Consider the following 24,416-nt stretch of genomic DNA (forward strand, 5'->3'; position numbering starts at 1 on the left):
AACACTTAGGACTGATCTCCTTTAGGATGAACTGGTTGGACCTCTTTGCAGTCCAAGGGACTCTCAAGAGTCTTCTCCAACACCACAGTTCAAAAGCATCAATTCTTCACGGCTCAGCTTTCTTTATAGTCCAACTCTTACATCCATACATGACCACTGCAAAAGCCATAGTCTTGACTAGACTACTTTGTTGGCAAAGTAATGTCTCTGCTTTTGAATATGCTGTCTAGGTTGGTCATAACTTTCCTTCCAAAGAGTAAGCATCTTTTAATTTTATGCCTGCAGTCACCATCTGCAGTGATTTTAGAGTCCCCCAAAATAAAGTCAGCCACTGTTTCCACTGTTTCCCCATCTATTTGCCATGAAGTGGTGGGACCGGATGCCATGATCTTAGTTTTCTGAATGTTGGGCTTTAAGCCAACTTTTTCAGTCTCCACTTTCACTTTCATCAAGAGGCCCTTTAGTTCTTCTTCACTTTCTGCCATAAGGGTGGTGTCATCTGCATATCTGAGGTTATTGGTACTTCTCCCAGCAACCTTGATTCCAGCTTGTGCTTCCTCCAGCCCAGCGTTCTCATGATGTACTCTGCATATAAGTTAAATAAGCAGGGTGGCAATATACAGCCTTGACGTACTCCTATTCCTATTTGGAACCAGTCTGTTGTTCCATGTCCAGTTCTAACTGTTGCTTCCTGACCTGCATATAGGTTTCTCAAGAGGCAGGTCAGGTGGTCTGGTATTCCCATCTCTTTCAGAATTTCCCACAGTTTATTATGATCCACACAGTCAAAGGCTTTGGCATAGTCACTAAAGCAGAAATAGATGTTTTTCTGGAACTCTCTTGGTTTTTTGATGATTCAGTGGATGTTGGCAATTTGATCTCTGGCTCCTCTGCCTTTTCTAAAACCAGGTTGAACATCTGAAAGTTCATGGTTCACATATTGCTGAAGTCTGGCTTGGAGAATTTTGAGCATTACTTTACTAGCGTGAGAGATGAGTGCAATTGTGCAGTAGTTTGAGCATTCTTTGGCATTGCCTTTCTTTGGGATTGGGATAAAAGCTGACCTTTTCCAGTCCTGTGGCCACTGCTGAGTTTTCCAAATTTGCTGGCATATTGAGTGCAGCACGTTCACAGCATCATCTTTCAGGATTTGAAATAGCTCAACTGGAATTCCATCATCTGCACTAGCTTTGTTCATAGTGATGCTTCCTAAGGCCCACTTGGCTTCCCATTCCAGGATGTCTGGTTCTAGGTAAGTGATCACACCATCGTGACTATCTGGGTTGTGAAGATCTTTTTTGTACAGTTCCATATCTCTCATTAAATTTATTTCCAAAGTCATTTATGATATTTTTAGCCTCCATTGTAAGTGGAATTGTTTTGCTAATTTCATTTTCCGAATGTTTGTTGTTCACATATAAAAATATAAATTTTCTATATTGGAAAAAAAAAAGTCAGTCCAAAGGCCAGCATGTCAGAGTTGGCATAGATTTTGTAGGGGCCAGTTTGAACCACTCTGATTGCCTATAGATCATGTCTTCTGTAGACAGCTGTATCAAGCTGTCTGATAGTCAGAGGACAGATAGTCATCAATGGATTTATAGGGTCTAGTATTTCTGAGTGTTAGTGCATTGCATCGATCTGGGAAATTTCCATTCAATCCTTCATTCAGCAAACATTCATTTGGTACCTTCTATGTGTCAGATGGGCTTCCCCAGTGGCTCAGAGGTAAAGAATCAACTTGCAATGCAGGAGATGCAGGAGACATGGGTTTGACCCCTGGGTCGGGGAGATTTCCTGGAGGAAGAAATGGCAACCCACTCCAGTATTCTTGCCTGGAGAATCCCATGGACACAGGAGCTTGGCAGCCTACAGTCCATAAGGGTGCAAAGAGTCGGACATGACTGAAGAGACGGCAAGATGCACACATGTGTCAGATACTAGGCTAGGACGAGGAACATATTAAGACCAAGAAGACTCCTGCCCAGATGGGATTATGATCAGAGAGGTGACATGGTAAGCAGCAGACAAATAGATATTACAAATTACGGTAAATGGCTTGAAGAAGACAATGCTGTAAATAGTATTACAGTTAGCCTGTCTTATTCATTATTATGTTAAGGAAGGTGATTTTCAGATGGGGACAAGTGATGATATTCATCCCACCGTAAACTAAGTATGGCCAGACCTGTTAGAACTCATGGTTCTACTCAAAGAGTGGGGGCATTTCAGAGGAATGGAATTTTCAAATTGGCGAAAGTTGTTTTTTTGAGAATCTCTTTAAATATCATGAAATGCCTTGGGTTTACCCCTCACTCATTATCAACGTAATTGTCAGCAAATTAAAACTGGCTTTGTTGGTTCATTTTTTGGGGGGAGTGTCAATATGGATTTTGTCATTGTAGTTCTTAGTTTGATAAAGACTATCAGAAAGGAAAAGGAAAATAAATGAAGTAAGAAACAGAACCAATTCTTCAAGTGTAACCAAGAAAGTGAGCTAATGTTGGAAGAGGAGTTTGGAAGCTTAGTTCAGTTCAGTTCAGTTGCTCAGTCGTGTCCGACTCTTTGCGACCCCATAAATCACAGCACACCAGGCCTCCCTGTCCATCACCATCTCCTGGAGTTCACTCAAACTCATGTCCATCAAGTCGGTGATGCCATCCAGCCATCTCATCCTCTGTCGTCCCCTTCTCCTCCTGCCCCCAATCCCTCCCAGCATCAGGGTCTTTTCCAATGAGTCAACTCTTCGCATGAGGTGGCCAAAGTACTGGAGTTTCAGCTTTAGCATCATTCCTTCCAAAGAAATCCCAGGGCTGATCTCCTTCAGAATGGACTGGTTGGATCTCCTAGCAGTCCAAGGGACTCTCAAGAGTCTTCTCCAACACCACAGTTCAAAAGCATCAATTCTTCGGCGCTCGGCCTTCTTCACAGTCCAACTCTCACAACCATACATGACCACAGGAAAAACCATAGCCTTGACTAGACAGACCTTTGTTGGCAAAGTAATGTCTCTGCTTTTGAATATGCTGTCTAGAGGATTCTTTTTTTTTTTTTTTTGCTAACTTGAGATCATTGTTGTTGTTTAGCTGTTCTTTGTGACCCTATGGATTGTAGCCTGCCAGGCTATAAGGACAAATTCCTCTGTCCTTGGGATTTCCCAGGCAAGAATACTGGAGTTGGTTGTCATTTTCTTCTCCAAGGGATCTTCCTGACTCAGGAATTGAACCCATGTCTCCTGCATTGGCAGGGGATTCTTTACCACTGAAGCCACCAGGGAAGCCAACTTGAGATTAGTGCTTAATAGTAATAACATGAATGTGTATTAGCTGTATGTTGCTGTGTGATAAATTACCCATGACTTAATATTTATGATGTCACATGGTTTCTGAGGGCCAGAAATCTGGGAGTGGCTTAACTGGGTGATTCCAATGCAGAGTCTTTCACGAGGTTGTAGTCAAGGCATTGCTTTGGCTGCAATTATCTGAAGGTTGGACTATGGCCGGAGGACCTGAGAGGGTTCATCCACACGGGTGTTGGCTGGAGGCCTTGGTTCCTCACAGTGCAGGCTTGTTCATAGGGCTGCTCACAAATTAGCACTAACTTCCTCTAGAGTACCTGACTAGAGAGAGAGAGGGAGAAAGAGAGAGACAGACTGATAGACAGAAGTACTGAAAAGAGAGACCAAAGGAGAAGCTTCAGCATATTTTGTAACCTAATCTTGAATGATACACCATTACTTCTGGTGTATTCCACTAAAAAATATACTGTAATGTTCCTTTAAGGAAGACTGTACAGGACATGGGGCAAGATGACATTCACAAATCTGGGAATTACTGAATCCTTGAACCTAGAAAATATTTTGTGTTCTATAAACTGGTCCTAGACAAGCATGTGGCAGTCTTACATTTAGAGATGTACACAAAAAGTTACATGAACATTCTAACAATGTGTGTGCCAAGTCACTTCAGTCATGTCCGACTCTTTGTGACCCAGTGGACTACAGCCCTCCAGGCTCCTCTGTCCATGGGATTCTCTAGGCAAGAATACTGGAGTGGGTTGCCATTCCTTTCTTCAGGGGATCTTCCCAACACAGGGATTGAATCCACATCTCTTTTGTCTCCTGCACTGGCAGATGGGCTGTTTACCACTAGCACCACCTAATGAACTCAAACAAAAATATTCTATTGGTCACACAAACCAACCCTGATACAAAGTGGGAGGGGATCGCAGAAGGGTGTGAATATCAGAAAGAATTACTGAGGGTCATGTTGGAGATGGCTACCACAGGGTGCATGTGAGTAATTTAAAACATTTTAGTAGGCATACGAAAAAGTAAAAAAAAGAAAGAAAAGATAGAATGATTTTTAATGATATATTTTATTTGACCAATCTATCCAAATATTATTGTTCTGACCCATACTCAATAAAAAAATTTGCATTATTTTTTATCCTAAATTTGAATTCTGATGTCTGCTTTATATTCATAGGTCATCTCTATTTGGACCTGGCGTGTTTCAAGCATTCATTCACCAAGTTGCTTGTTCTTCTTAATTCTACAGGTAACCTTGTCTGGATGGATCCTAAAGGTAGATTCTCCCACTTTGTAAAGGCCCAGCCTCTATTCAGATCAGATCAGATCAGATCAGTCGCTCAGTCGTGTCCGACTCTTTGCGACCCCATGAATCGAAGCATGCCAGGCCTCCCTGTCCGTCACCAACTCCCGGAGTTCACTGAGACTCACATCCATCGAGTCAGTGATGCTATCCAGCCATCTCATCCTCTGTCGTCCCGTTCTCCTCTTGCCCCCAATCCCTCTATTAACCTTACCCAAATGATAGACCTATTGGTTTATTTACTATTCCAACTAAAGCACCTGTCAATATCCTCTTTTAGAAATGGCAGGTCTGGGGTTTTTCAGGTTCGTATTTTGTATGAAGAAGCCCTTGGGTTTTCAGCATATTTATTCCACATGATTGACCTTTTTTTATGCCACTGGTGCAAAAATTTGTCAGGAATGATATACGAATTGCAGTAGTAGTGACTGAGTCTGGCCTTTTGACTCAGTGGAGAGAAACTAATTATGTGGAGAGAAAGCAATTATGGGCTAAGCTGGAGGTTCTGATAGTCATCCCCACCCTGCCACGGGCACTGACACAGAACCTGCCCCTTAGCAGCGCCTTCAGGCCGGCGTCCAAAGGAATCGTGTCCTCAAAAGCAGATGTCGAGTTCAAGCAGAGCACAGGAGCCATGCTCTGGTCCCAGCTCCCTCTAACATGTCTTGTATGACTTGAAAGAATTTCTGGATGAGCTGAATGAATTTCCCTTTGCTACAAAGAACAGAAAGTTGAAAGTCTTTTTCTATGCAGATGACATGATTTTATTGTCACGAAGCAAGAATGGCCTCATTACTGTCAGGAAAAACTGGCTCAGGATGAACTGTTCTAACCCCCAATTGTCACTGTCGGCAGATGTCCTCCAACATTGAGTTGGCTTTTATTCAACAACCTGTGAATTGCATTCACTCATTTAGTCACTGAGGGTTGCATTTTCCTACTCAGCCATTTGTGGGACTCACCAGGAGGTGATACTGGCTTAACATTAGGTGTCTGTGGGTGCAGAGTTAGGATTTTTCTAGGGCCTTCTGGGTGATTTGTAAAACATACTTTGAAAAAATTTTAAGCTAAAATTATTATGGTTTGGCTTGATGGGCTTGGACTTTATTTCTTGGTGTGGGAGAAGATGAAGAGCTGTTCTCTTAAGGACTACAGCTTTCCACAGGCATCCCCACAGCTTTCCCACAGGTACTTTCACAGATATCACCAGAGTATTCCCATAGGTAGTCCCACAAGTATTCCCACAGGTGCCCTCACAAGTATTTTCACAGGTATTCCCACAGGCATCCCCAAAAGATTTTCGACTGGTATTCCCACAAGTATTCTGAGAGATGTTCCCTAAAATATTCCCACAGGTACTCTCACAAGTATTTCCATAGGTATTCCTACAAGTACTCTCACAGGTATTACCAGAGTATTCCCATAGGTAGTCCCAGAAGTATTCCCACAGATACCCTCACAAGCATCCCCCAAAAGCTTTTATACTGGTATTCCCACAAATATTCTGAGAGATGATTCCTAAATTATTCCCACAGGTACCCCCACAAGTATTCCCACAAGTATTCTTACAGGTGTTCCCAAAAGTATTCCCACAGACACTCCCACAGGTATTTTGACCTCTTTTTGTGTAGAGGTAAGTCCACTTGATTGTAAATCACACAGATCTTTCCTTAACTGGCACCGCAGCATGCCTCTTCCTCAGGCCAGTTCTTACTCCAGACTGTAACTTCGAACTTGTCTGCTATCCACATTTCATCTCTTTTCCAGGATGAGGTAGAGATGTAAATAAACACTAGTGTGAAGAATGGGACAACAACCCATCTGTCATCCTGCTGCTGCTGCTGCCGCTAAGTCGCTTCAGTCATGTCCAACTCTGCGTGACCCCATAGACGGCAGCCCATCAGGCTTCACCATCCCTGGGATTCTCCAGGCAAGAACACTGGAGTGGGTTGCCATTTCCTTCTCCAATGCATGAAAGCGAAAAGTGAAAGTGAAGTTGCTCAGTTGTGTCCGACCCTTAGCGACCCTGTGGACTGCAGCCTACCAGGCTCCTCCATCCATGGGATTCTCCAGGCAAGAGTACTGGAGTGGGGTGCCATTGCCTTCTCTGATCTGTCATCCTAGAACAGTTCAATATGAGGACTGGATTCCAGGTCTCCTGACTGCCTCACTGGTGCTTTCCTATCAGACCATGATAAGTGCATATGAGTTTAACAAGAAGAGTTTCACTTTTGTGGAGGCAACACATTACTGCACCAATAGATGGAAATTCTGGGTAAAAATAACCAGAGATTTCACATGCAAGAGGGTATTTATTTATTTTCTGTCATGTAAATGGAGTGAAGAGTGTCAGGTCAGGGCTGGGCTGGGTTGGGCTGGCAAATTCACTATCAAAAGGGTCTACATACCTTTGTGCCAACTTCTATCCTCAATGTTGCCCCACAGCGCAAGTTGGCTGCTGTGGCTCTGGACATCAAGTTTGCATTCCAGGTGGAGAGGAAGAAGGACTATTCTCTTACCTTGGTCAGTTTTCCCTCAAGAGTTTTCTGGAAGGAAATGTATCCAATGACTTTCTCTTTCATTCCATTAAACCTCCTCTTATGCCTGAAGGTGGGACTAGGAAATGTAATCTTGAACCTGAAAACACTGCTACCCTGAATGAGACTGGGATTCTATTGCTGACAAGAAGGGAAATATGCATATTGGATATACAACAGAAGCCTGACTACAGCTTGTAGTTGGGAGCTACAATGAGTGAGCCCCTTAAAAACACGGAGAAAGGAAGTGAGATGGCCTTTTTGGTGACACAGCTAATCCTGAACACATAAAACACTGAAGTGGAGAAGTGTAAAGGCAACTTAAGAAGACACAAAAGTTGCACCCTGTTAGTAATGTGGCCATGTGAAAGGGGCTGATCAGCTCCAGGGGCTCAGTGAAAACCCTCACTGGGGCACATGTAGGAGGCTCCATTTCTTCCTGAACTTTGGCAGGAGGAAGTGCATCGGAGGGGTGGGGGGAATTTTAGTAAGTTTAGTTATTTTGGTACCACTGGGAAGATCCTATGCTTGAGGTGGGTGTGCAACCAGTTGTATCACTTGGGGTACACATTGATTAAACGGCCCAAATGCTTAGCTCACAAATATGAGCATGCTGGGATCCAAAGGAATAAATCTATAAGATGGCAGGTGATAAATGCTATGAAGGGAAGAAAATAAGAAAACAAGAGCAAGGGGATGAGAATGACAATTAGGGAAGCTCTTCAGAAAGAACAAGAGAATAGACCATCAGGATGCAGAGTCCTCATCCCTGCTCTCCTACTGACTTGCATGTGTGTCTGCCTCACCGGGTCTCAGTCTCCAGCTCTGTGGAATGGGGACATTGGACTGGTGGCCAGAAAAGTGCAGTGATTAAGAGCATGGATTGTTGGATGGGTGCCTCCTGACTTTGAACAGCTCAAATGTTAACTGAGCCTAGTGACCTCGTCTCTCTGAGCCTCAGTTGCCTTGCCTGTAAGTGGGAACCAGGGCAGCTATCCATAGGCGTCACTTGAGAAGGCTTAAGCCAGGCAATGCAAATAAAGTGTCTGCACAGAAGAGTGTGGCTTCTCAGATGGTACAGTGGTGAAGAATCTATCTGCCAAAGCAGGAGACACAGAGACGTGGATTTGATCCCTGAGTGGGGAAGATCCCGTGGAGGAGGAAATAGCAGCCCACTTCAGTATTCTTGCCTGGAAAATTCCATGGACAGTGGAACCTGGTGGACTATAGTCCAGGGGATCACAAAGGGTCGGACACAGCAGAGCACACGCACACACGCACAAAGCAGTGCACAGTCGATGGTTTCCTCCCTGGCCTACTCCACTGGACCAGGAAACGCTGTCCTCGCTTGATAATCTGCTTCCAGCTGTCACCACCGCCAACTCCAGGCTTCCTTTGGCAGCCCGTCTCCCTGGTGACCGTTGCTATGATTGTCTCAGAAGTAAAACGACTACCACCCACTGTGCATGCGGAAGACCCCGTGTGCTGCTGTCTGGAGTCCTTTTAACCTGTGATTTATTAGGTTTGTTGTCACTAATGACTTCTCAAATGAGCCCATAAATTAGAAATATTAATAAAGAATCCCTGGGGTCTTAAACTGATAACTTGGGTTGCAGGGTCCATTTATGTATCAATTAGGATCAGTTGACATTTCCATCTGTATCATCATCCATTCAGGGTGCAAATGGTTCTCAGACTGTGCTCTGGGGGTTCAAAAGAGACATCAGCGGAGGGGTGGAAGGTTACATAGCTATAGTGATGTGGGTCTTTAGTTCTTCTGCACCCACATGGTCCATCAGTTCACAAGTGTATCACTTAAATTTGCTTCACACCCTCTTGCTCCCCTTCTGCATTCCAGAGCTTTCTGTGGGTAATACATCCATTTATTCATTTTTTTCATTCGTTCTTCTTTCAGTTACTTCTTCCTTCCTGCCCAGCTTCTCTGCTCCATTTGCTGAAAGTTTCCTGAGTATCTCGTATTGCTTTGGGTAAGTCTGTAATTATATCAGTAGGGATGATGAAGGTGATAAGGATTTAAAAAACACCCCTCCCTGGTGGCTCAGATGGTAAAGAATCTGCCTGCAATGTGGGAGACCTGGGTTCAATCCCTGGGTTTGCAAGATCCCCTGCAGAAGGGAATGGCTACCCACTCCAGTGTTCTTGCCTGAAGAATCCCATGGACAGAGGATCACGGCCAGCACAGTCTATGGGGTCACAAAGAGTTGGTCATGACTGAACAACTGAGTGAAGTGAACTTGACTTTATCTGTTTTTGAGTATTAATATGTGGCAGATATTTCATTTTCTAGAGAAGGTAACTAGGGCACACAGCAGTAAAATAACTTGTCCAAGATCAGGGAAGTTAAATGACTTACCCAAAGCCACACAGCAAAAAAGAAAAAGAAAGGAGCCAGGGAGCTTTGGGCAAATTGCTCTAACACTCTATGCTTCAGTCTCTTCTGTAAAATGGTAAAAGATAGATAGAACCCATATCACAGGGCTGCTGTGAGAATTGAACATGAAGGGCTTCGAACAGTGCCAGACCTGCAGAAAGTACTGCTGTCAGTCTTGAACCTAAAATTGATCATGAAGAAACGGAGACCCACAGAGTATCTTGCCCGAGGCTGCCCAGTGAAGGAACGGCTGGTGTGGGATTTGAACGCGGATCCGTTTTGCTCTAGAGCCTCTACATTCAGAAAGCACTTTACCTTTCAGCTCACAACCTAAAAACAAAAACTGGAAGTCACATTCAGCAGACACAGAAAGGGAAAAACTTGGTAATCTCACTTCTATATGGAATCTAAAAAAGTTGACTCTGTAGAAGCAAAGAGTAGAATGGTGGTCAGGAGGGGTGGGGTGGGAATGGGAAGATGCTGGAGGAGGGAACAGTCTTGCAGTTATATAGGATAAACAAGCCTAGCCATCTAAGGTGCAGCATGAGGCTCTGGTCAATAATACTGCAATGGCACAGGGAGCTATATTCAGTATCCTGTGATAAAGCATAATGGAAAAGAATGAATATGGTATAACTGAGTCATTTGCTGTATGGTAGAAGTTAAACACAACATTGTAAATTTAAAAATTCATTTTAAAAACTTAAAAAAATAACATAATGAATGCTGAAAATCTGCTAAGAGTAGATCTAAGGTGCTTCCACCATGTGCACACTTGCCCGCGCACGCACGCACACACACACACACACACGGGAACTATGTGAGGAGGTAATGCACTGACTAGTTTGGTTGTAGTAATCATTTTGCTGTCTACATGTATATCAAATCATCATGTTGTACATCTTGAACACACAAAATATTAATTAAAAAATAAAGTTAAAAGCAGAAAATGAAACTGTCTACGTGGTTTCAGTTAATCTGCCCCATTGTGGAGGGGGCACCATGGAGGACTTCCTGGAGGAGGTGGCACTTGAAACGTCTCTGAGAGAATGGGGAGGAGATACTGTGAGGATGGGAATGGTAACGCAGAGGGTGGGATTTGTCTGGAGAAGAGCTGCAGTTAGGTTTGCCTAGAGCAGAGAATAGAGGGACAGTGGAGAGAGGCAAAGACCCACCCTCCTGTGCCAGGGCCCTCGCCTCACCAACGCAGGTGTGCATTAAACTGTCTCCCTCCCCAGTTGTTGAGCGGGTGGATGTGGCGAGGCGTGTGAATGTCGCATGGGTGCAGTGAATGGTGACTTCACGAGCTGCATTTAGAGACGTTCTCACAGTTGAAACAAACCCCTCTGCGCAGTTCTGGTTTTGACGAAGGAAACCAAAGAGAGAAAAGGAACACCCACGGAAGGTCAGCAGCGCAGAGGAAGGTGGGTGTGGACAGGGCTCCGAGGGGCGGGCCCTGCCAGCTGGCGCTCCATCGGCGGCCACTTCCTCAGAGGGCAGTGGGCGGGTAGGGGACTGCTGACAGGCCGGCGTGAATGAAGGGCGGTTTGACAGGGCTTCTCCCTGAAGTCGTCTGTGTAGAGGGCACTACAATCCATCCCTCACTCTGAAAATGTCCGTTGATACCCACTGGAACTTTCTGGAAATGGCGATATTCATACAGACATAGAGTTTTTGAGCAGAAAAGGCATGGGGCGGGGGGGGGGGGGTGTTTAAGCCCAGGTGGGGCCCATCAGGGAAGCGACTTTCCCAAGGTCACAGGTCAGTTAGTGGGAAAGCCAAGAGGGAGGCACGTGGGTCTCTTGACTCCTGATTTCATAGCACAAAATATACCAGAGCTGGGAGATCACTAGAGGTCATCCCTCCCATGTGCTTGATGGTCAGGGAGGGGAGGTGACCTGTCTGGCACAGCGTCGGGGGCGGGGTCACATAGTAGTTGGGAACACAGGCTCTCCTGTCAAGAGAATCCCAGGTTTATGTCTCAGCCCTGCCACTTCTATCTGTGTGAACTTCGCTGATGTCTTTGGGCTCAGGGTCCCTCATCTCTTAAGTGGAACTAATGATGCGCATGTCACAGGCTTGCTGTGAGCATTAAATGAGATGACAGGAGCAGAGCACAGTGCCTGGCACTCCGTAAGTCTCTACCTAGTGCATGCTGTTATTATTAAATCCAAGGCTGCACATGGTGGATGGCCATATGGTGGGGGCCCTGTGACTAACTCCCCACCACTCACTGCAGCCTTGATCTGTTGGATGGTGTCACTTCAGTTTGGGGAGCTGACCGAGGTCCCAGGTCAGGGGCCCAGATGGGCCAAAACCAAAAACCTAAAAATTATCCTGCATTTTCCTCTCTCATCCTACATCTAATTCATCAGCAAATTCTGTTGGTTACAACTTTTTTTTTCTTGGTTACATCTTTTGGGTGTGTCTGGAATCCTACCTCATCTCTGCTCCCCTTTGGTGAGCCAGCTGGGTCCCTGCCTTGGACAACTGTATACGATTCCCTTCTTTCCTCTATTCCCCTCCAGTCTCTGCCCCATATAACTGCTGTATCCAGCCTCTTCTGCTCAAGCACCTGCCCTGATCCCCCAAGAATCTAGAGGAGAACCAACAGCCTTGTGAAATCTGATCTCTCTGTGCTCCTGCTACACAGACCTCCTGGCAGTTCCTTTGAACATGCTGAACACACTCTAATCTTTGCATTTGTTCTTCCCTCTGCCTGAAGTGCTTTTCCTTGCACAGTCTCATGTTTCACTCTTTCTTTCCTCCTGGTCTGCTCGAACACCACTTTCTCATCTAGACCCTCCCTGCTCACCCCTGCTCTGGTACCCTGTTCTTCCTTTCCATTTTCTACAGCACTTCAGTTCAGTTCAGTTGCTCAGTCATGTCTGACTCTTTGTGACCCCATGAACCGCAGCATGCCAGACCTCCCTGTCCACCACCAACTCCCAGAGTCCACCCAAACCCATGCCCATTGAGTCGGTGATGCCATCCAACCATCTCATCATCTTTCGTCCCCTTCTCCTCCTGCCCTCAATCTTTCCCAACATTAGGGTGTTTTCAAATGAGTCAGCTGTTCGCATCAGGTGGCCAAAGTACCAGACTTTCAGCTTCAACATCAGTCCTTCCAATGAACACCCAGGACTGATCTCCCTTAGGACGGACTGGTTGGATCTCTTTGCAGTCCAAGGGACTCTCAAGAGTCTTCTCCAACACCACAGTTCAAAAGCATCAAGTCTTCGGCGCTCAGCTTTCTTAACAGTCCAACTCTCACATCCATACATGACCACTGGAAAAACCATAGCCTTGACTAGATGGACCTTTGTTGGCAAAGTAATGTCTCTGCTTTTGAATATGCTATCTAGGTTGGTCATAACTTTCCTTCCAAGGAGTAAGCATCTTTTAATTTTACGGCTGCAGTCACCATCTGCAGTGATTTTGGAGCCCAGAAAAATAAAGCCAGCCACTGTTTCCACTGTTTCCCCATCTATTTGCCATGAAGTGATGGGACTGGATGCCATGATCTTCATTTTCTGAATGTTGAGCTTTAAGCCAACTTTTTCACTCTCCTCTTTCACTTTCATCAAGAGACTCTTTAGTTCTTCTTCATTTTCTGCCATAGGGTGGTGTCATCTGCATATCTGAGGTTATTGATATTTCTCCTGGCAATCTTGATTCCAGCTTGTGCTTCTTCCAGCCCAGCATTTCTCATGATGTACTACAGCACTTATGTGCATGTAAGTTGCTTTTTAATTTTTATTTTAATTGGAGGATAATTGGTTTACAATATTGTGTTAGTTTTTGCCATACAACAACATAAATCACATAAATCAGCTATAAGTAATCAGTCCCCTCCCTCTTGAACCTTTCTTGAACCTTGAACCCCATCCCACCCCTTTCGTTGTCCCAGAGCACTGGGTTTGAGCACTCTGCATCATACAGGAAATTCCCACTGAGTATCTATTTTACATATGATAATGTATGTTTCAGTATTACCCTTTCAATTTGTTCCTCCCTCTCCCTCCACCACTGTGTCCACAAGTCTGTTCTCTATTATTTGGTATGCCTATGGCTTAGAGCTTACTTTCTGTCCCTCTTGCCAATTAGATTATAAGTCCATGAGAAGTGAGTTTTTTTTTTTAGTCTATTTGTTCATGACTGTATCTCAAGGATCTAGAACAGTATCTGACACAGTAAATATTCACTGAAAGAAAATCTCTTGTTTCCACTTTCTTCTGACCTGAACTCCCTCTCTGGCCACACAAGTTATTTATGTCACACAAGGGCAAGTGTTATCGAGTCCAAGCTCATTCTGTCCACTGCAGGACAGGTCAATGAATCGGAGACAAGGTGTTGAGGCAAGGATTATGACTTTATTCTGAAAGCCAGCAGACCAAGAGGATGGCAGACTAATGTCTCAAAATAACCATCATATCAGAGTCTGGATGCCAGGTTTCTTTTATAATAAGGTGGGGGAAGGTGAGGAGGTAAAGTGAAAAAGGCTATTAATCTTACAAATATCTCTGGGAATGGTTAGCCTTAGGAGGGGATGTGTTAATTTCTTCCTTCCCCTAACCATTCACAGGTGGACAGGGTCCTGAACAAAGGCATTTTGGTTTAACATTCAGGCAGAGGGGTAGGGTTACTTGAGGCAGGCCATTATATATAAACAGCATCCTTTTAGTGAACAAAAGCAATGAGAAGCAAAGATTAAAGTAAAAGAAACAGATCCAACATGGAGTCCTTCCCTGTAACACAAGGACATCATCTCTGCTGAATGTCAGCCTGTGTGCCATCTCCTTGGTTGAGGCCAACCTGTCACTAAACATAAAGCAAAATATAGGTGGCACAGTGGTAAAGAATCCAGCTGCCAATGCAGGAGACACAGGACTTGCAGGTTCAATCTCTGGGTCAGGAAGATCCCCTGGAGGAGGAAATGGCAACCCACTCTAATATTCTTGCCTGGGAAATCCCATGAACAGAGGCGCCTGGTGAGCTATGGTCCATAGGGTTGCAAAGAGTTGGACACGACTGAGTGGCTGAGCGCACACACACGCACACACACACACACACACACACACGTTACGTTAAACACTATTTTACTATAATTAAACGAGTGCTTTCGAGCTTTTAGAATGAACAAAGAATGAATCACATTTTTATACTTTTGGTGGAAGTTTTCTGACAAGACGGTCTAATGGTGTGTTAGGACAACCTTCACTCCTTATTAGATTTTCAAGGCACCACTATAGAGAGGGTCATTTTTTTTTTTCTTTATTTGCAGAAATGCTTGAGGGCTTCCTAAGTTTTCCTAAGGGCTTCTCTCAGTTCTTTGATATTTAAATTATTCTCTTTGGAGATACTTATTCATTATCCTCATTGACTTCCTCTTTGTTAATTATTAACTGGTCTCACCCTTCTACACAGTACTGATAACTAGCATTTTTTGAGTGTTTACCGTGAGCAAGGTTCTTTGTGTATATTAATGGATTTATTCTTACCATGATTCTATGTGGTAGGACATATTTGGTGTGTTTTATAAGAAATCTGTGGCATGGAGAGGTTTAGAAACTTGCTCATAGGTTTGTAAGGAGTAACAGGAAAAAGGAGGGGCTTGAATCACAAGACTGCTTCTTAGCTGCTCACTGATCAAAGGCTCTGTGTGTGATTGGAACCATGCTCTCATATCACTTTCGTTGAGCTCATGAAATCCTGTCTCAGTTGTGAGATTTGCACTTTCTTTTAAAATTGTTTTGATTTATTTGTTTTAGGTTGTGCTGGGTCTTCGTTGCTGGTGAGGGCTTTTCTATTGTTGCGGAGGCCAGGCGCTACTCTCTAATTGTGGTGCATGGGCTGCTCGTTGCAGTGGCTTCTCTAGTTCAGAGCGCAGGCTCTAGGGCACTTGGGCTTCAGCAATTGCGGCTCCCAGGCTCTAGAGCACAGGCTCAATAGTTGTGGTGCGTGGGCTCAGTTGCTCTGCCGCATGTGGGATCTTCCCTGACCAGGAATTGAACCCATGTCTCTTGCATTGGCAGATAGATTCCCCACCACTGAGCTGCCAGGGAAGCCTGAGATTTGCATTTTCAAATACAGTTAATTGAACTTCATGGGCACAGCATCTTGGAGTGCTGAGGTCTGTCCTTGAGGGTGACTCACCGCTGACTGGGTGGTGTGATGAGCCGTGGGAGACACGATGTTAAATGGGGTGGGACATTCCAGCAAGGACATGTATATAAGTGGTTAGTTTATTGATGATTTTTATGTCTGACAATGGAAGGAATTGCAGGAGAACTGCTTTGCTGCTGCTGCTGCTAAGTTGCTTCAGTCGTGTCTGACTCTTTTGCAACCCCATGTACTGCAGCCCAGCAGGCTCTTCCGTCCATGGGATTTTCCAGGCAAGAATACTGGAGTGGGTTGCCATTGTGTTTTAGAGATAGATAAACTCACAGCTGTGTGTTCAGAGTGAAGAGACTGGGCCTTCCCCAAGCTGTCTCCTGAATTCATTCTTTGACATAATGAAAAGCACTTCTTGACAGTCATGGGGGAGGCAGGGCTGGAGGGGTGTATATAGGAGGATGAGTGAAATTAACATTTTGGACACCAACACTGTACCAGAGTTTCTGGGAGATTTAATTCATCCTTCCTACAAGCCAAGGTGAGAGGTATGACCTACCCATTTTACAGATGAAGAAACTGAGGCATTAGGAGGGAAAGTCACTTGGCCTAGGTACTCAGATGTAGATTCAGTTTTGGGTTTGTGGGTCTCTCAAAGCCTCACTTTCCCCAAGACACTGTGTCCTTGCTAGTACAGAAGGATTAGCTGAGGCTGGGAAGGACCTTGGGGACTGCTGGCAGAGTTGGGCTGAGAGGCAGCTAGTGTGGCAGTGGTGACAGGAAGAGAGAAGCTGGGCCTGCAGGAAGCCATAGCCCTGAACAGATACAGCGGAGCCAGCATCTGTTCCCATTGCTTGCTGCCTGGCCTTTCCAGTTCCTTACTGTTGGAAACAGACTTTTTCTCCAAGGATGAAAACGGGAGGCTAGTCCTCCCCATGGTTTGAAGGCTGCTACTTCCAAAAGCCTGAGAAGATGTCACTCCCCAGTTCAGGGGGTGCAACCAAGCATCTTCTCTGCTAGCTCCAGAAATGTCAGAGTGACCAGCTGGAGGAGTGCCAGAGTGTGGCAGAGGGACACAAGGAGGTTCCCACCGAGAACATAAAAGGGAGTGTGTCTTCTGATTCACGTACCAATTACACTCAGTGTATCACATTACAAGGCTAATATGAAATAAAGCAGAAGGCCATCTGTCCATGCCCGAGCCCATGCAGGCCTCCGATTGCTCAGCTGTGGTTGGCCGCCTCCTGGCCTGGCCCCTGGAGGCTGATGGAGTGGATTATAGTTTTGGCACACCCGGGAATCATTGGGAAGGGGGCCACACACATCTCACAGTCGGTCTGCATAGGCTGGAAGACCTCCTTTCTCTTCCTTTAGTTTCCCAAGATGGTTGGAGGTCAACAGCATCCTTTGGGTCGAGATGCTTTGAGTAGGACCTGTCGACTTAAAAAATATTCACAGCCTAAAAGTTGAGAGTTATGTTTTATTCAGTGGAAATTTTTAGAAATTCAAGCCCCAGAGATAGTATCTCAAGTAACCCTGAAAAAACTGCTTCAAGGAGGTGAGGAGATGAACCAGGTTATATAGAAGTTTTGCAACAAAGGGCAGGTAGTCTGAACATCAAGAGATTACTGATAATTAAAGAAAATCAGATATTCCAAGCTAAGGAATTTAGGACTTTTGTATGTATGGGAAGATGCAAGAGTCTGGACTCACTGAGATCCTTCCTTTGATATGCACCTCGGCTACTGGGGCCAGTATCTTATATTTTTCACATCCTGAGCTTCCTTGGGGCTCAGCATAGGGAGTTGCTGTAGTCTGGTGGTGGCTAGATGGCAGGTATTCTTTTCCTTCCCATGTTCCCCCCGAGCTCATCAGCTCACATTGGAGAGCTGCAATCGCTGATGACTGTGACATCCTTGTTTACTGATATGGCGGGAATATTCTATTTCTCAGAAAGCTGGGCCCCCCTTGTGTCCTCTGTCATTGGTAGTGCCAGACCTGCCGTCAGCCTACAGAGGACCTGGGGCCAGGTAGGAAGAGGCTCTCCTGAGGCAGATACGGGAGGGCGCAGAGCCTGGTAACAGGGAGAGCTGGGGTTTCCTGGCCCTCCCAACTGCTGAGCCTGTGTAGATACAACCTAGACAGTCACAAGTGGCCAGGGCCCTGGTGGTGATGGGGGTGGGAAGGGGGGCAGAGGGCTTTACCTTGCAGGAAAGGAGGTGCTCGGGATCCAGAGGTTGGGATGGGATATGGCACCACCCTTGCCTTCCTCCTGCTCTCCTCAGTCCCACTGTGATCACTTCCATGATTGCTTTCCCTCATTATTGCCCTCTAGTCCCCCAGCCCTAGGCTAAGGTGACTCCATGAGGACTTTGGGAAGTAGTCTTGGGGTTTAAAAGGACTCTGGAGGAAATGGCAATGATTATTATTAACATTTTAAAATTGCTAAATGATTATTAACATATGGAGAAGAGCTCCCTCTCATTAGTAACCCAAGAAATGGAAGTGCATTTTTTTCTTTTTTTTAAATTTAATTTTATTTTTAAACTTTACATAATTGTATTAGTTTTGGAAGTGCATTTTTAAGATTTTTTTATTTATTTATTTTTGGACTGTGTTTTGTGGCATGTGGGACTTTAGTTTCCTGACCAGGGATCGAACCTGCATCTCTGCAGTGGAAGCACATTTTAACCACCGGACCATCAGGGAAGTCCTGGGAATTTAGATGACAACCTGGAAATTGTTTTATATGAGAAAGGGATGGGAAGGGACTGCTTTCTGAAGCAGTCAGTTTGGCTCAGTTTGAATTTGTTTATTCGGCCTATGACTTTCTGGGTATGTCTCAAGACGTAAATGATTCAAATTTTGTATTTTTCCAAAATGTCACTGTTGTTCAGTTGCTAAGTTGTGTCCGACTCTTTGTAAACCCATTTCCAAAATGTGGAATATTCTAATACTGAAAGCAGGTCTTCCCATCACTGGTGGCTGGTCCCCAAGCCGCTGTGTGATGCTGGCTGCTCTCGCACTGGAAGGCAGAGCCGGATGAGAGCTGTGTCACAGTCTGGGGCACGGACAGCACAGGAGCGAGTATGACTGGGTGGCAAAGTGGTAACGAGCAGAGCTCCACAGGTCAGCACGCCTGGACGGAATCCAGGTGTGCCCTTCCTAAGGCCAGATGGGCACTGAGCTCTGCCACCAGGTGATGACCCTGAAATGGGAGGGGCAGGGCTCCTTGGGAGGGGAAGGGATTAAGCTTGAAATCCCTCAAGTCTGTCTCTCTGTCCCTTCTCTTCTTAGAAGCTCACCAGTCGGACTGGATTAGCATCTGCCCTAACGACCTCATCTTAACTGGAGGACACCTGCAAAGACCTTGTTTCCCAACAATGGTGCATTCACAGGCACTGGGGTCAGGGTTTCCACAATTACATTGTTCAGGGACACAATTAAACCCACAACAGTAAGGAAAGCACTTAGCTTGGGCCGGTGCCTCATGAGTGTTCAATCAATATTAGCCTTTATTATGACTTCTGAAGTCTCAAAGGAGACAGCACACAGAGTTCCGCTGGGCAGAGCTGGGGCTGGCCGTTGGTATTTCCTTTATATTAATAGAAGGTGTTTTCAGACAGAGGCAGACATCCTTAGGGAAGAGAATGGTGATAAATAACTCTGAGAGCAGGTGTTAGCTGCAGAAGGCAGGGAGGGAAGGAAGAGCAGTCCTGGGCAGGAGGGTGTGTCCACCCACTGTTGGTGACCAGCTGCAGGAAGAACAGCAGAGATGCTGGGAGCTGGGCTGAGCGTAGACCCTGAGTGCGGACCCTGAGCATGGGCCCTGGACAAGGCCACGGCTCTTGTTCAAACCACCATTGCTTTGAACAATGGTGGCCCGTCATGAAAGCCTCCTCACCAGTTCCCTGCTACTCTCTTTGCCCCCTGCCCACTATGATCACCTCTTTTATTTAAAAAAATTTTTTTTTTTAAATTGGCATATAATTACTTTACAATGTTGTGCTGGCTTCTGCTGTACAATGTGAATCAGCTATATGTACACACAGATCCCCTCCCTCTTGAACCTCCCTTGATCCCCCTCATTCTACCCCTAGCGATCATCACAAAGCTGAGCTCCCTGTGCAATACAGCAGGCTCCCATTAACCATCTATTTAACACAGACATTTCTTAATGTAGCAGCCAGATCACTCCTTTTAAAACCGTAAGTCAGATCATGCTTGAAACCTGCTTAAACCTCTAAAGGGCTTCCCTGGTGGCTCAGCTGGTAAAGAAACCTCTAAAAGCTTCTTACTGCATGGGTTACCTTGACCTACATTTCTCCTCTCCATCTGGCTATCCATGCACTGCCTCCCTGTTTCTTTCGGCTCCTCCAGCACACCATGCCTGGTTCTGCCTCAGGACCTTTGCACATCCTGCCTGTTCCCTCTGTGTGGGGTCCTTCCTCCAGATTTGGCCTGGCCTCCTCCATCTCGTCACTTACTCCTGTCTCTGTTTTTGTTTTAATCCCTGCCACTCCCTCTGCTCTGCATGTTTTCATTTTCTCCCTCATATTATCTTTGATCTGAAATTATCTTGTGTATTATGTATTTCCTTGTGTGTCTGTTTCTGCTACTAGAATATAGCAGACACAAAGAGACAAGGAATTATGAACATCTTGTTTACTTCTGTGTCTTTAGTGCCCAGAATTGGGTATAGGGTGTAATGGGAGCTAGGGATATTTGCTGCAAGAGTGAAAAACAGCTCTGAGACCAACAAGATGGAGTGTGTGTGTGTGTGTGTGTAGGCCTAGGGCATTCAGTATCAGCCCCTCTCATCACTTGTCCCTTAGTCCTCAGTTTTGATAAATAAGCTTCTACTTTGTTCCTGAAACCCAGTCCCCACTTCCCCAGTTTGTTTCAGTTCAGTCACTCAGTCGTGTCTGACTCTCTGTGACCCCTTGGACTGCAGCACGCCAGGCCTCCCTGTCCATCACCAACTCCCAGAGCTTGCTCAAACTCATGTCCATCGAGTTGGTGATGCCATCCCAGTTTGTTTGTTCACTCCCTTATTGGTTCAGCAATCACCAAGAGCCTATAATGTGACAGGGGCTGGGAGGCAGATTTCAAAATATCAGTGGGTAAAAGCACACAAAAAGACATCTGCCCAGACCCGGAGTAGGAGGAAAGCAGGGAGGGCTTCCAGGAGGAGGGGATGCCTAAATTTGCCTCGTCGAGGATGTGCACAAGTCAGACAGGCAGGAATGAAGGGGAGTGGAGAGTGGGAGGACATGGCCACTGGGTGGCAAGCCTAGGAAGCAGAGGAAGGGGAATAATACTCATCATTGGCACTTTCTCAGCACCTCCAGGCCTTGTGCTAGGCAAGCACAATCACCTGGCAAGAATGATCTCATTTGCACACCTGGCAACCCTGGAGGCAGGTACTATACCCTCCTCACATGGCAGAGAAGGGAATGGATGCAGAGAGCGGTTCACTCGTGCGTCTGAAGGAACACAGTTAATACATGGTGGGGGGCAGACTCCAGTAAGGGCAGTTCCACTCTCTGCCTGGTATTCTCACCTTCCCTGCCAGGAAATGGCCCGACGGTACATCTTGGGTCCTGGCTCTGCATCCAGTTCTCCCATAGGGCCTCCTTTTGAGGCCCCTCTTATTCAGGGATCATAAGGATCTTCCTGGTGGGTACAGCCTGGCTGCCAGACCTCTTTGAAGTGCGATTCCCCAAATCTTGGCTTTCCCTGGATTCTATGCTGCTCTTCCCTGGACGTCTCTCATGGCAGACCCTCCCTGTAATACAGTTAATGATGCTTTGGGTGCAAGAGAGGAATGCTCCAATTCAACCTGCCTTAAAAAAGAAATTATCTTATCCCCGTAACAGGTGTGGAGTCCTGCATCTGTCTGGCCTCTAGCAGTCACTTCTTGCTGCATCCACAAACCTGTCCATCCCTAATCTCATTAGACAGACAGGCAGGCAGCTGAGTTCCTAGGGCCCAAGGAACCGGCCCTCTGCTCAAGGTCACAGCCACTGGAGTGACAGAGTGTGGGGTAAGGGAAGGGAGATTCAGGAGCCCAGTAAACACCCTGCTCGCAACTCTCAGAGCCCAAGGGACCACCAGGATGAACCCAGCATGCTCACAGACCCATGTACAGGAGCCACCATGAGATACCAGGCCCCCGGGGCATCACAGTGGGGCCCGTGGGTACACAGGCAGGGGCACACAGGGGTACCAAGCCCAGAGTCTAGAGCCAGCTGACCTTGGTGGGAGCCTCAGCTCTTTCATCTGGAAGCTGTAGATCCTCCAACCCGTCACGTATCTCTCAGGGCCACAGTTTCCTCCTCCGTAATACGGGGCTAATTATAGGGCCCAGCTTACAGGGTAGTTGCGAGGATTCAATGAATTGCTTTGTGTGAAGAAGTCCTCAGAAGAGGACAGCACACATGGGGCGTTAGCTGCTCTAATGCCACGCTCCCGCCAAATCGCATCCTCTGCTGTTCTGGCTGCACCCCTAACTGACTCAACTTCATGCAACTCTGCAAACCAGCAGTCTACCCTGGTTCAGGTGAGAAGGGCTGTAGAGGATTTAAAACACGAATTACACCAAAGTCAGCTTGCTTTCCAGAATCCCCGCCCTCCCACAATTCTAAACACTGTCAGTGATAAAACATTCCTCCTTCCCGGACAGGAAGTCCCCCACCTGCCATGCCTAAGATGCCGAGGCCCAGACCCTCTAGCACTCAGCGTTGTGTCTGCAAGATTTCTCAGGTGCTCAGCCTCCTCCCTGGATCTTCCCTTTGCCCTCTTGCTCTGGGGGACGCATGGATCTCCCTGAGCACATGCGTCCCTGGCAGCCTTTCAAGTAGTCCTGCCCTCCACACTGCGGGAACTCCTTGCCCATCCTTGCTGCCCAGGGTCAGCCACAGACGGTGAGATTCAAGCCTCCTGCCACCCCTCTTCCTTGTTGTCATCTCTAGGGCTTGGGTTTGTGTCTCAGAGACTGAAGCCTTTGGCCTCTGCTGTGACTCCAGCCTGGGACATCTGGGGTCATAATTTGGAGGGACTTTAGTGTCTACAGAAGGGATCTCTCCCGTAACCCAGCCTCCTCATTCCTTAGACTCTTTTCCTCATCCTGGCTCAGCCAGTCACCCCCATGGTTACACGCTGGACCTTGTTCCTACCAGTATTTGGCAACTGCAACTCTCCACTGGCCAGCCATTTCCATGCTTTAACTAAACTTTGTGTTATTCCCTATCATTCCCTGTGGTTCCCTGTCTTCATGGTTCTTTGATCTCATCCAGACCTTCATTCCACCCCAACCCCCAGCATCTTTCTACTGCCTTTCACCCCTTACACCCTCAGCTCTTTCCTTAGATCCTATGACTTGTCAGTTTTTGATGAGTGACACCTGCTTGGCAAAAACCCAGTCTTTGTTAAATCCAACATCCTCTCTACTCCTTACCTGGACCCAGGCATTGCTTTGTCTTGATGACCACTCCTTCCTACAAGCCTCTAGGAGGTCTGTGGGTCAATGCTGCTTCCCTAACTCAGCCTTTTACAAGCCTCAGGTCAAGATTCATTTGTGGGTCAAGGAGCCAATTTAGTAGGTCCAATAAGCATTAAAAAAGTGAGCTAAAATAGAAAAAAGGTCAGAGCCCACCAAATATAATAAGGTTAAATATTGTTTTGTGAAATGTGTTGTCTATTGGATCTGAATGTAAATGAATTTTTCACCCTGGTGAGTGGTCCAAAGAGGTCTGAACATAGAACCAGGCTCATTCCCTACACTTTCCTAGATGACTGTTTCAGACTCGCTCTTCTCTAACCTCCAAAATGTCCTCTTCCCTCCCTTGTGTTAGGGATGCTCTGGCATTGCTTCGCATTTCATGGAGATGGTAGTTGCCATGACGACAATTCCACATGGCCCCGCCCACTTCTAGGCTGTACTTCCTTCCTCCCACCATCAACAAACTGTCCTTCCACAGAAAGTCAACTCTTCCAGCCCTCAAGGATACTTCTCACACCAATGGCCTCCTTTCTTTCTTGTCTTATCAATTTTTTATTCTCTACTGAATAGTTTGTCAATGGATAAATAGGCGATAACAATAAAGAATAATAATGTCTGCCTCGATTCCTTAGTGTCCTCTGGATCTTGCCTCACAGTTCTCCTCCTCTATAGAAAAGTGTTAGTTGCTGAGTCGTGTCCAACTCTTTGCCATGAATGTATAAAGAAGCTGTGTTGTATATATACAGTGGAATACTACTCAGCCACAAAAAGATGAAATCTTGCCATTTGCACCAACATGGATGAGCCTTGAAGGTAATTTTCTAAATGAAATAAATCAGATGGAGAAAGATAACTACTTTATGATTTCACTCATAAGTGCAATAAAAAAAAGGAACGAACAAACCAAACCAGAACATACAGATAGAGAGAAGAGTAATGGTCACCAGAGGGGAAGGGTAGAGGTCAAAATGGAGAAAAGGGCCAACTGTATGGTGATGGGTGGAAACTAAACTTTTGGCAGTGAGTACCCTGCAGCGTACACAGAAGTTGAAATATAACATCGTACACATGAGGCTTATATAATGTTATAAACCAACGTTGTGTGTTGTGTGTGTCCGACTCTTTTCGACCCCATGGGCTGCAGGCCACCAGGCTCCCTGTCCATTGGATTTTTCCAGGCAAGAATACTGGGGTGGGTTGCCATTCCCTTCTCCAGGGGATCTTCCAGACCCAATGATTGAACCCAAGTCCCCCGT

The sequence above is a fragment of the Bubalus kerabau genome, chromosome 1 (genome assembly GCF_029407905.1).
Source record: "Bubalus kerabau isolate K-KA32 ecotype Philippines breed swamp buffalo chromosome 1, PCC_UOA_SB_1v2, whole genome shotgun sequence".
Taxonomy (NCBI): domain Eukaryota; kingdom Metazoa; phylum Chordata; class Mammalia; order Artiodactyla; family Bovidae; genus Bubalus; species Bubalus kerabau.